The sequence below is a fragment of the Pongo abelii genome, chromosome 7 (assembly GCF_028885655.2).
Source record: "Pongo abelii isolate AG06213 chromosome 7, NHGRI_mPonAbe1-v2.0_pri, whole genome shotgun sequence".
Classification (NCBI taxonomy): Eukaryota; Metazoa; Chordata; class Mammalia; order Primates; family Hominidae; genus Pongo; species Pongo abelii.
The window spans coordinates 78,815,199-78,828,185 of NC_071992.2; the positions used below are offsets into that span (position 1 = coordinate 78,815,199).

Sequence of the window (12,987 nt, forward strand, 5' to 3'; positions counted from 1 at the left end):
TTCACTTAATTTCTTTTTGTTTTATTTTACTCACCTGTAAAGTGTGGATATTATGACTATCTGAAGTAATTTAGTTGTGAGGTTCTAAAATGAAATATGTATATAAAAATAGTTTAAAAGGGGAAACATTATATAAATGTTACCTGTTTTAATTTTCAAGTATATATATAAGTTGATTAATAAAACACATGGTTAACTTTTTTAATTCGAAGCATTGAAGTTCTTTTCTTATGTAAAGATTGTCACTTCTCTTCTAGAAATCTAATAATAATGTGAAATATGATTTCATGCACACAATATTTAATATCTATTATATAAAGTCTTAAAAGGTATCAATGCTCTGTTTTCATAAAAAGTAAGTTTTACCAGATATCCTAACTGAGCCAGACATTCTCTGTTCCCATAGCTTTGCAGAAGTGAGAACTCATTAGTCTCATTAGTCTTCAAAACAAGCAGTCCTTCGATCACAAGGAATCTTGCAGGCTTTCACAGATCTCTGAGGAAGTTTTCTCACCCCTTTCCGTTGCCTTAAAACTGTTTGGAATGGAGTTCAGTCTTGTGTGGAGAAAACTATTGGTAATTTTTTCTTTTAATGTTGTGTATCTCTGTGCCTGTGTGTGCACATTTGTGTGTTTGTGTGTGGGTCAGAGAGAAAGAGAGAAAGAATCATTGATTTAAAAAGTCGTATAGTTTTCTTCTTTATATATTTTCTCTATTATGCATTCGAATTTTTGGTGGGTTGATTAAAATGGGATTTTGATCATCACAGTTATGGGGGCAAAGTATATTTTAAAGGTAGTCTAGGATTATAGTTTTAATGCTGACTAGTGATTTGGGCCTGTCCTTAGGCTAAAATTCGGAACGACTTTCTGCAGATTTCTCCATTGTCCCATATGTCATTATGCTCTACTGCAACAGCTAAGGGAGAAGAATAGCTTTCCATTTTTCTGACGTATATTTTTATTTCTTTTTGGTGACTGAGCCACAAGCAGGCCTTTTGCTAATTGAGAGAAGAAAGACAATGTGCTCAGGGTAATTTTTATAGAGCTAAGAGTATTTTCTGAAGATAGAGCCCAAATTGTACAGGCTTTCAAAATAAACACCAGATGTGGTCTGGTTCATGGAATGTATTGATTTGATAAGGGATCTTTTTAGGAAAAAAGAGGAAGGAATCAAATCTGGAAGCTATTGTTATGAATCTCTTCTAAGTAGTAAGAAAAAGAATTGGTGTCAAAGCTTTGGTGTGGAGCCCAGGCCAGCCACTTAGCTGTGTTCCTTTTTCACTCTGAGACCGCTCTGATTAATTTTTACAAATATAAAGGGAAATCTTTGTTACGTATAAGTGTGTAAAACTGTGATGATCAGATCACCTGAAAGTGGTTTTATTTAACAACATTAATGTGGGTGAGGGAATTTAGAAGAAGTTCTGGCCAGCCCTTAGTCCTGGCCTGAGGGCTGAGGAGGAAGCTGTGTTTCTTTCCTAGGCCCATTTGGGATCTCAGATCCTCCCCTGGCTGAGGAGAAACACATGAACCTGGGACACCCGTAACCCACAAATCCTGGAATAAGGGCATCTCATTTGGGCTGGGATCATGTGGAACAGTTGTTCTTGGACTTTGTCATCCATAAGAATCTCCTGGAGACCTTGCTATAATATATTTTCCTAAGCCCCATCCCCAGAGATTCAGTGGTAAGTTTAGGGCCCATGAAATCTCGTTTCTTCCACACTCATAGTGATGCCAGTGCTACTGGCCTGAGAATCACACTTGGAGAGACTCCCCATCCCAGAGATAGTGAGCACATGACTTCTATGTGCCCAGAGTCTCGGGGAATCATCTTTCTCACATGGAGAAAAGCTTTTTCCCTAAAGAAAGGAAAGAATGAACAAAATAAGAAAAGCAGCAAGAATTCTTTTCCTGGTCCTGCAGTAGGCATCTTAGTGTACCTTAATTCTGTGATCTTCACAGCGCCCTGTGAGGAAGGAAGTGCTGTCTTCGTTCATTCGGGCTGCTGTGACAAAAATACCATAAACTGATAAACAACACAGATTTGTTTCTCACTGTTCTGAAGCCTGGAAGTTCAAGATCAGCGTACTGAGAGATTGGGTGGCTGGTGAGGGCCCACTTTCTATTTCACAGAACAGAGCTTTCTCATTGTGTCCTCACATGGCAGAAGAGGTGATGGAGCTCCCTTGGACCCTGTTATAAGGACACCAATCCCATCCTTGAGTGCTTTGCCTCCATGACCTAATCCCCGCCCAAAGGCCCCACCTCCTAACACCATCACAAAGGTGACTGGATTTCAACATGAGAATTCTAGGGGGACATAGACCATAGCAAGTACTATCTTGGTATCGGAAGAACAAGAAACTGAGCCGTGGAGAGAGAAAATAAACACCATCCATGTAACACGTCAATAAAACAGACCTGGGGTTCAAACTGAAGCCCTGACTCCATTTCATACTCCTTTTCTAGGATCCTCATATTTCATTAAAAGAAAAAATCAGTAAAAAAAAAAAAGTGTGTTAATAATATTTATCTTACTCATTAACAGAATTTGGATTTGAGCAGATTCATGGAGGTTACGTGAATAGTATGTGGTGAATAGTGTCGCTGGTACTCACAAGACTTCTTTCATGGAGAACTGGTTCTCCTTTTCCTGCCATCATTCCCTCCTCCTGTCCCAGCGGTCAGCACCTCCCTTGCTTGGTCTGTCTAACACTCTTTTCTCTAATGATGCCTCTTCGCTACTTTGACTCGAGGGTAACAGCCATACTGTTCACAGTGAGGTCCACAGACCAGCAGCTTCATCATCGTCATGTGAGGATGTGTCAGAAACGCAGAACCTCAGGCTCCACCTCAGACCTACTATGGAATCAGACTCTTTGCCTTATTAAGATCCCCAGGGGACTGGGTGCAGTGGCTCATGCCTGTAATCCCAGCAATTTGGGAAGCCAAGGCAAGTGGATCACTTCAGGTCAGGAGTTCGAGACGAGCCTGGCCAACGTGGTGAAACCCCATCTCTACTAAAAATACAAAAATTAGCTGGGCGTGGTGGTGCACGCCTGTAATCTCAGGTACTCAGGAGGCTGAGGCAGGAGAATTGCTTGAACCTAAGAAGCAGAGGTTGCAGTGAGCCGAGATCATGTCATCGCACTCCAGACTACAGCCTGGGTGACAGAGTGAGATCTCGTCTCAAAACAACAACAACAACAACAACAACAAACAGATGATCCCCAGGCAATTTGGCAATTCATATGCACATGCAAGTTTGAGAACAACTGGAAATGACGAGAAAATAAAGAACTGAGAACAATCTCTTATACCACCCCACAAAGATTGTTTCTATTTTTCTGGCCTTGCTGTCTTTTATATTTCAGTTTGTAAGTTCTTTGATGGCAGGAACTCGATTCACATCATTCAATGGCATTTCCAATACAGAGTGACATCTAGTAAATGAGAAATGACTATTTGTTGACTACATGCTTCCCAAATCACTATATCAAGTTCAGATTTCTCTGAGCCCCAGAATTATTACTTTTATTTGGGCATTTCCTGATTTTTTTATAGGCACCACTAATTCATCATGTGCAAATTGATTTCTCACTTATATCTGCTGCACCTCTAGTATTCCTTCTTTGTGAGGATGGTGCCCCATTTTCCCAGTCATGCAGTGACTACATTCATACATTCCACATACATGCATACAGAATCCATCACATTCTTTACACCATCATGGCTGCCCCCTGTATTGTTTGATTATTTCTTGACTGATTTATCTTCATGGTGTTCTTTCTTGCTACCTTGTCTATTGTGTTACATCTCATGTATCTGTTCTTTACACTGCCTCCACGATGGTTACCCCAAATCTAAACCTGATCAAGCCACCTTTTCTTCTCTCTTTTTTTTTTTTTCCTAAATAGCTTCTGGTGCCCTTCAGGATAAAATTTAATCTCTGTAGAGGATTTTCCAAGGTGCATCATTATCTGCTCCTTGTCTACTTCTCTACTCACCTGTGTTAGCTCTCTCCTGCCCAGGTGCTCTATCACTATAATCCCGCCTCATTCTATGACTTGCTATAATAAGTGCAGTTTGCTGTTTCTTGCATCCAGAACTGGCTAATCTTTTGCAATCCTTTCAATACTTGCTTAACTTGAAAACCTTCACTCTCTTTTCAGGACTTGGGGCAATGTCTTTGCTATTAAAAATCCTTAGATGTTTCTGGTCTAAGTTAGGTGCCTCTCCCATCTTTTGCCACTGATCTTGTGTACTTCTCCATCATAGAACTTATCACACTGCATCACAACTTTGTTTACGTATTAGATCCAGAGACTTTATCTTATCTGTACATAACAAGAGACTGGTTCTTTAGAACAAATTCACAGACTTCTGTCTCTATATCTCTATAACATATCATGGTTTGGAAATCATTATAGATCTCAATTACAAATATTTTGAATTGATGAATGTATAATTTGGAGGCAGGAATTTTCAAACAGGGGCTTAGAGGAAAGTTGAAGATTATAAATACCTCTGGAGAGCAAGGATCATGCCTTGTTTACCAGTGAGCTCTCAGAGCTTATCACAGTCTTTGAAATACAATATGTACTCCATAAATATTTGTTGAAGAAGCAAAGGGATAGCTGGAATAATGGATGAATAGATGTGGTCAACAAAAATGTTGCTATAAAACTTTATTCTCTGCTTAATAAAGGCATTCTCACCACCTGCTTCGTTTCTCCAGCTTTTGTCTTCTACTCCCTGCAACTGGGTCTGGTGACAGATAGACCTGTAAGCCCAGGCCTGTGCTAGTTCCAAGCTAGGTATGACAGGGACAGGAGTTATATCAGCACCCTCAGTCCTATCCTTCTGGGATTCAGTTTTGTCGATTACCAAGTCCTGGTGCATCAGCAATAAGTTCTGTGACTATGTGTCAGCAACTTATTAATAACAGCCTTGGGTGAGCAAGGCACGTTTGGCAGAGTTATTTCATCATCCCTCCTATCAGTTTCAATTTTGTCTGCTATATGCCAGTACTTCCCACCCAGACTTGACTTCCTCCATAGACAGCTTGTGGGCATCATTTTGTGCCCTTCAAATATCACACTCTGCTACTTGCCCTGTTCCTGATTATTAGAATTATCAACTACACAATCATTTCTGATGCTGAATCTGTATATCTCTGTTTTCACCTCCCTCCAACCCTACATTTCTTCAGGTAAGACACAGGAATGATGGTGCTTTTTAAAGTTTTAATTCGTTGATGCAAATCTGGTTGTCACTGGGGTAATCCTAATAAGCCATTTTATCCATCAGATAAACTATGCATGCTGAGTACCTTATAAACATATTTTCCTAGATACATTTTTTACATAGATATTGCTGATATTCTCACACGTAATTATTAATCCTTTCATATTGTTAAAATTTTGGAGGCTCTCTTATACATCATCCTTAGAGTGAAATAAATATCCATGCATTCACACTGATGTAAATAATTAAATAAATAAATAAGTAAATGAATAGGAGACAAAGGACAGCTCTTATTTTATAAAAAGGATAATTGCATTATATTAATGTGAAATCATTTTCTTTAAAAGAGAACAAAGAGAGAAATGCTTTTTTTAACAGAAGAATTGCAATTAATAAATGTAGAAGAAATGAGGGAAGTTGAAAATCACCAATAGGCAACCATTGCAATAATAATTGTAGGCAAGCTACACCGATGGATGCTAAAATTAATGTGGTGAAGTTTGGGGAGAAACACAGCATTTGCATAACTTCCAAGTATCTCCCTCAGGATCTTTATTATTTACAAAAGGAAAAATAGTCACTTTATCGTGGAGAAAGCTGGCAGACACTATCTTGCCAAATGATTAAGGTTAACATTATTCCTTGACGCACCCTTCACTGGGATGGACACATTATTTCTGTGGTATTACTGCCAAAAACTGCATAATGTCTTAAGGTAATTGTGAGATAACACCAGAAGGAAAAAGAAAACCGTTGGATGTCAGTCTACAAAATACCTAACTGATACTCTTCAAAAGTGTGTCAGATCATGAGAAACAACAAGACTGTGGCAGGCCAGACAAAGAAAGGCAAGGAGCTGTCAGAGATTGGAGAAGATTAATGAAGCACAACTTAGTGCAGATAAAGAACATTAAGGGAAAAACTTGTAAAAAATGTAATAGTCTATAGTTTAATTAATAATATTATACCTGTTTAATTTCTAAGTTTTGATAATCATACCATGATTATGCAAGATGCTATCATTAGGAGAAGCAAGGTAAAAGAGAGTTGGTAATTCTCTGTATTATTTCTACAACTTTTCTGTAAGCCTATATTTATTTCAAAATAATGTCCTTAGGTTAAAAGACTGTAAATGGATTAGTACAGGGTCTGCTTGGCCAGGCGCAGTGGCTTACGCCTGTAATCCCAGCACTTTGGGAGGCCAACGCAGGTGGATCACTTGAGGTCAGGAGTTCAAGACCAGCCTGGCCAACATGGTGAAACCCTGTCTCTACTAAAAAAATTCAAAAAATTAGCCAGGCATGGTGGCATGTGCTTGTGATCCCAGCTACTTAGGAAGCTGAGGCAGAAGAATTGCTTGAACCTGGGAGGCAGAGGTTGCAGTGAGCTGAGATTGCGCCATTGCACTCTGCACTCCAGCCTGGGCAACAGAGTGAAACTCTGTCTAAAAAAAAAAAAAAACCAAAAACCAAAAAACAAAAAAACAGGGTGTGCCATACTGTAAATGCTTAATAAAGTCTCTCATCTGCCCAGAGTGCCTGGACAGGCCACACAAAGTGCCTGCATGAATTCCTAGGCTGCACACAACTGTACTTTGCCCACATCTGACCCTTGTGTGACAAACTCCATTCCACCAACATGTAGTCCTCTCCAGATAAGTCCCGGAAAATTTGGGCTCTATTCCTCTGTCCCTAATCACGTCGGGGAGTAAAATTAGAAGTGCTTATTCCTTGCTTTGTCTGTCCAATGTCTACCTTAAGAGACTGCTTGGCTTGCTCTGAATGTCGGTAGAGAATTCTAGCAAGACTGCATGGAGATAGTCAAGAAGGGCTCACACATGGGGGACCATATTTAGCTAATCTTCCAGAGCTCTTGGATAGCATTGCTGCCTCAATAGATAAGAAAAAATGTTTTCAAAGAGCATTTGACAAGGTTTCACATCGAAGATTTATATCTAAAGCACACTAAGGGAATGGGAGGTAAAATAGCATATTGTAGCAGAAAACTAATTTAAGAGTAGTAGACAAAAAGCAGTCATAGATGGCAAGCTCAGCTTCCAAGGGGGTGAGAAATCAAATGCTTTCCAGAGCTGTGGGAATAAGACCTACATATTTTGGGATGTGTGCAGAGAAGAAAAGATCATTGAATTTGCTGGTGATACTGAAATTGAAGTCTTAGCAAATAATAAGATGCAATATTATCAGATTGAAAAGGGTTTGAATTGCAGGTGATTAAGGCAGAGGATGCCAAATGCAGTTCAGGTATAAAGATACAAACTAATAAGCACAGGATCAAGGAGCCAATTATGCAGAACATATACCCAGAAAAGGATTTGAAGGATATTGTGGGAAAATCTGCCAAACCATCAGCATAGAGCACAACTGCATTAGAAAAAGCAACCTGGATTTACTTGGTTATCTCATCAAAGGGGAAGAAGATGAGGAGAGAGAGTGAAGCTATACCTTTGTAAGGCATTAACTTGATTCCTATTTTGAATATAGTGTCCACTGCCGGACTAAAAACAGAAAAAGGAGCCTAGGCTTGGGGATGGGGGATACAGTAAAGGGAAATATTTAATTGGGAAACTATTTCCATTTTAGTCTCAATGGGAAATAGAAGATTTCACAGCAGAGGTTTTAAAAATTGGTAGTTCTCAGGAAAATTTTTGAAATGTGAAAAATGGTGAACAAATTATTCTTTAGATGCATGCATTGTTCTAACAATAGGCTCAAATATTCTTTGAAAGACTCAACTAAAAGTTTACTATCGATGTGTTGGTATGTGCATATAAAGGCAAAATTCAGCGCCAGGGTTAATACAGGGGAACCAGAGCAGAACTATTTAATGCTACATACAAGAAAAAAACTGCCAGGAAAAACTGGAGAAGTAGAAGTGCAAATGAATTGAAGAGACGCTTAAACTTATTTTTGGTGAAGAAGGTGATTAAAAATCATTGTTAAAAAAAAATCACAGGGAAGAGCAAGTGAGAACCAATTTTAAATGACCAGTTTTGACAAGCAAAGTTTTCCTAATTACAAAACCTTCACATATAAGCTAGAATGCAGTTATGTAAACAAGCCTTGAAGTTTTCCATTTATTTATATTTGTGTGCATTGCTGATCTTATTCTGCCACAGGAAATGTGGATCCATTTTAATATAAGTGCAGTGTATGCCAATTTCACGTGGCCGAAGCTAACATTCTACTTAACATGGTCTACTGGATTCAGTGGGTATGAGACAAGCATGGAGTTCTGGCTGCAGCCATTGGCACACAGAGTAAAGTTAAAGCAGAGGTGATTTCACTGGTCATTTAGGATTTAAAAATAATTTTTATCTAAAATATGCAGAAAAGTACAGCAAAATATTGAGCCTTGTTTACTCTTTGATACTGTTATGTGGTTGTCTCCATTCACCACTTTGCTTTGCATGATAAAGAATCACAAAAATTTCTTCCCAGAAGAGACCTTAAGGATCACCTAGTACAATCCTCTTAAATTACAGATAAGGCAAACGAGAAACAGAGGGCTTAAGAAATTTACCAAAACTTTAAATGGTATTTAGAAGGAAGCCCAAAACTAGATTCTTTATTTCTAATTTAGCATTTTAACATTCAAAGTTGTGGTATCCTAAATTTATAAAACCAGTTCACCAGTATTATGCTCTTATTGCTGCAATTATATTTATATCTCTTTTTAAATATTTTCATTTTTAAAGTTATGTTTTCATTTTTCAGAGATGGAAATCTAGAATTTCTTGCAGCTTGGCAGCATAGGAGCCAATGGGGTAGCAATGCGAAGGTCAAGAAGTACACTTCATCTCCAGGACAGCAAGAGTGATCACTGCCTGACAATGATGCTGGGAGAAGATGTGCCAGTGCTCAAGAAGGCATTGTCCTTCATGCACAGCCACATGCCACAAGTCACACAACATTGGCAGGAGTCCAGACCACTTTGTATCTAGTAGCAGCTTTACTGGGACCTACTAGTTAAGTCTTCTTCCTGGATTTTGTTTCTTTTTAAATGAGAGAATAAGAGTAGATGGGCTACAAAGTTCCCAAAGAACTTGGCTAAGATTCTGGCATATAGTTACGGTATGGATTAAGTAGAGGGTGACGAGGCAGAGAGTGAAGATGACATTGGTGTGTGGCCAAATTCACACTTCGACCTTCTTTAGGGGGGGCACCCGTTGAAAATCAGCATGCAAATCCTCAATAAATCCAGCACTGCCAGTTTTTTTCATTCTCAGACTGCATTTGGTGAAGCAGGAGGGTGAGCATCATATGAAAGAGACATTTTGCATTTTAGGAGCAATGGTATATACAAAATAAGTACTATAGCATTAAAATACAACCACACTCATTGTTGAAAGATGTTTACATTATGAGAACAAATCCATGCTCCTGACATCAACTGAAGGGGCATCTCTCACAAGACCTGGGAAGTGGAAGTATGGAATCTAATGTTACTACAGCAAGTGAATCCACCTTGCATAGAGTGAACTATTTGTAAAACTCCTAATTATAATAGATTTTTAAAAAATTATTTCTCAAGTGTTTCTTCCTTTGACCTAATGGGTTTACCCTATTGCTCACCTATTAACTGTCAATCTCCTGCCAAAAAGTCTCTATCGTTAGAGATAAAGTATTAATATTAATATATCATATGTGAATTTACATCATTACTCTCCCAACAGAGGGACTCTGTACCTGTAGAAATCTTCATACATATTATTTAAGTGTTATATATGCCAGGAGAACTTAGCACTTACTAATGAATATCTGTTCCATTATTCAGATAACACTGGGTTACACAGTTAAAGCAGGATAAGAGGAATGGAATTTTGCAAATGGCATTTCACTGTTTTGTACTGGAGTATGAGCAGCCACAGCCTATGCTTAACTTCGAACTTCACACTATATTGTAAGGTCGTCTTTGGAGTTGAGACTGCCTGCAGTATCTGTTTTCTGAGTGTGCTTTGAGAGCACGATGATACAATATTGAATTATTTTGTACCAGAAATTTATAGACATTTTAGGATATGTCTACCACCAGACATAGTGACAGTGGGATCCATAATTTATTCTATAACATTTTGGAAGGCAGATAAAGGATTTTTATAAAATGTTCGATTCTTTGTGCTTTGCAAACACGGTAAGCAAAAATTAAATAAATAATGTAGTAGGGACGCAAAGAAACAGCTTTAATTGCACACACCCCCACCTCATTTCAGGAGTTCTTAGAAGACAGATCTTTCAGAACTAGCTTCTATTAATGACAGTATAATTGCTGGTATGTAGTGTCCTTTACTTTCTTGCTATTTTTTTCTTGTAATTTATTTGTAAGAGGTGATGTTTTGATATTTCCTGAGGGATTGTTCCTCATTTACGTGTGGCTTGATTTGTATTGCAAAGCTTATGCTAGAAAAATACTTTTGGTGGATTTAATCAAATAGTATTTAACAACAAGAAAGATCAAAAGTATTTTGGATGTATGGTTGTAAAGAAATCTTTCTTGTATTTAAATATGGTATTTAATATTTTGGATATTTTTCTGTACCCAAAGAATGGATTCATGGATACTTTATGAAAAAGTAGGTACTTATAAAATGCTTAAATTTATAAAATTTAATTTTAATTAAATGTAATGAATATACATCCCTAATATTTGAATAATTGTACATAGATGTTTCCTTACTGTATTTTCCTTTGGAACATTAATGTGAAAGAATGAATTTCACAATATTCAATAATATTCATCTATTTAATACAAACCAGAACCCTTTTGCCACTATTAAACTTTAGAAAAATACAAACATCTATGAAATTATTTTTATTATATTAAAGATAATGCAGTCTATAATTTTTATTGCTTTACACACTGATGTAATGATTTCCATGACTATCAGTTGTGGGATCCCATTCAGAACCAGCTTATCAAATCAATGCTAAAATTAACCAGAATGTGGGCTTTAAATGAAGAGTATAAATTGAACTCAGAATTTGTTTTAAAATATGCATTTGGGAATAAAATAGGCACCTGATGATTAATAATATTCAAACTGATAAGAAAGAAAGGCAACAATAAAACTTCCTGCCAGAAACTTTTTACTTGTCTAGGCACCCTCACCCATTTCACTCAATATTATTTTTACTAGAAACGACCCTACCAAATATAACCCACAAAAAAATAATAGTTTTGCTTCACTTGCTTCGCCTACAGTGCCAGGGGGATAGATTTAATGATCTTATAGGTCTTTTCAATCTATCTAATATTTGTGAAATGGCAACTGTCAATGTTGAACAAGAAATTGCTGAAATAGCACAACTTTTTGAAATGGATAATATCTCATAGGACAAGAGCCCAGAAATGGAAAGAACAACCATAAACCTCACTGAAATTCATCTCAACAGAATGCCAACTTTACTCTTCGCGTAATAAAAACAACCAATTTTAAAAATGCTATCTGTCAATGACTCAAAAATCAGCCATTTTGAAAATCTCAGCACCGGCTATTGTATATGCCAAAGAGTAAGGTGGCTCCTAGTGTATTTCTTTTCCATTTTGACTTTTGCTACTGCCTGACCAGTTGGTTACTAGTTATGTCAGCTTAAGAAGTAGGATCAACTAAGCATGCTAGATTTTATTAAGTTTAGTGTTGGGTATCACTTAGACTCTACCTATTTGTTGTTTAATAAAATTGTAAATTTTTGATAACATTAAATAGGTCTCTATAGAGAGAATAAATATCAACTAAAGTTCTTTCTCATCTTTCTGGTTCACTATACAATTGAAGCTCTTGCTTTTTTATTTTCCAACATAGAGTCTGGATTTCTAAATATTATCAAAATTTGACAATTGATTTTTTTAAAATGCTGAGACTAGAGTATAAGGGAAGAGATCCTCGAGAGAAAGAATGCACAGAGAAAGGAGTCCAAGATACTTTTACTCTCCCCCTAGGCATTTGACAGTATTTTATTCCCAATTCTTCAGGGTTTTTTTTTCCTTTTATTGATATATAATAATTTACATGTTTGTGGGGTACATTTGAGTGTTACATGCAAAGGACGTGTAATGATCAAGTCAGGGTCATTGGGGTATTCATCAGTTTGAATGTTTATTATTTTTATGTGTTGGTATCATTTCAAGTCCTCTCTCCTAGTTACTCTGAAATATACACACTATTGTTGCTAAGCATAGTCACCCTAGCCTGCTGTCAAACATTAGAACTTATTTCTTCTATCTAACTGTATGTTTGTATCCATAACCAACTGCTCCTCTTTCCTCCTGTCATCTCCATCCACCCCTCCCAATCTCTGGTATCTATCATTCTATTCTCCATATCCATAGATAAAGGTTTTAGCTCCCACATGTGCAGTTGACAAATTTTATGTTGCATAAGGTGATAGGCAATGAAATCAAGCAAAAGTCGGTGAAGGAGCTGAGTTTGTTCCAATCTTCCAGTGCTGAGGATATGTTAACTAGAGTTCAGGACTTATTAAAGAAGAATCCTAGAAATCAGGTCAGGCCTGAAAACAGGGTAGAATCAGAGGTGGAAGAGACCTATAAAATTGTGATTCAGTTGGTTCATTTCTTGATTAGATTAAGATGATCTTCTCCGACTCAGGCAGTCTACCAGAATATAAGGTAAATGTATCGTCCAGAGCCACCTCAATTTTTATGTATGATAACTGTCATTCAGAAAAAAATTACAGATATGTCAGAGTCAAGAGAATAA

General features: G+C 37.3%; 1 long non-coding RNA gene across 1 annotated transcript; it reads left to right on the plus strand.

Annotated features, from left to right (window-relative positions):
• The first annotated feature begins 406 nt into the window (after positions 1–406).
• LOC134761941 (uncharacterized) lies at positions 407–11,060 on the plus strand. Its single transcript, XR_010141167.1, has 2 exons — positions 407–576; positions 8,987–11,060. It is a non-coding gene; the product is annotated as an uncharacterized LOC134761941 (long non-coding RNA).
• Positions 11,061–12,987: the final 1,927 nt, after the last annotated feature.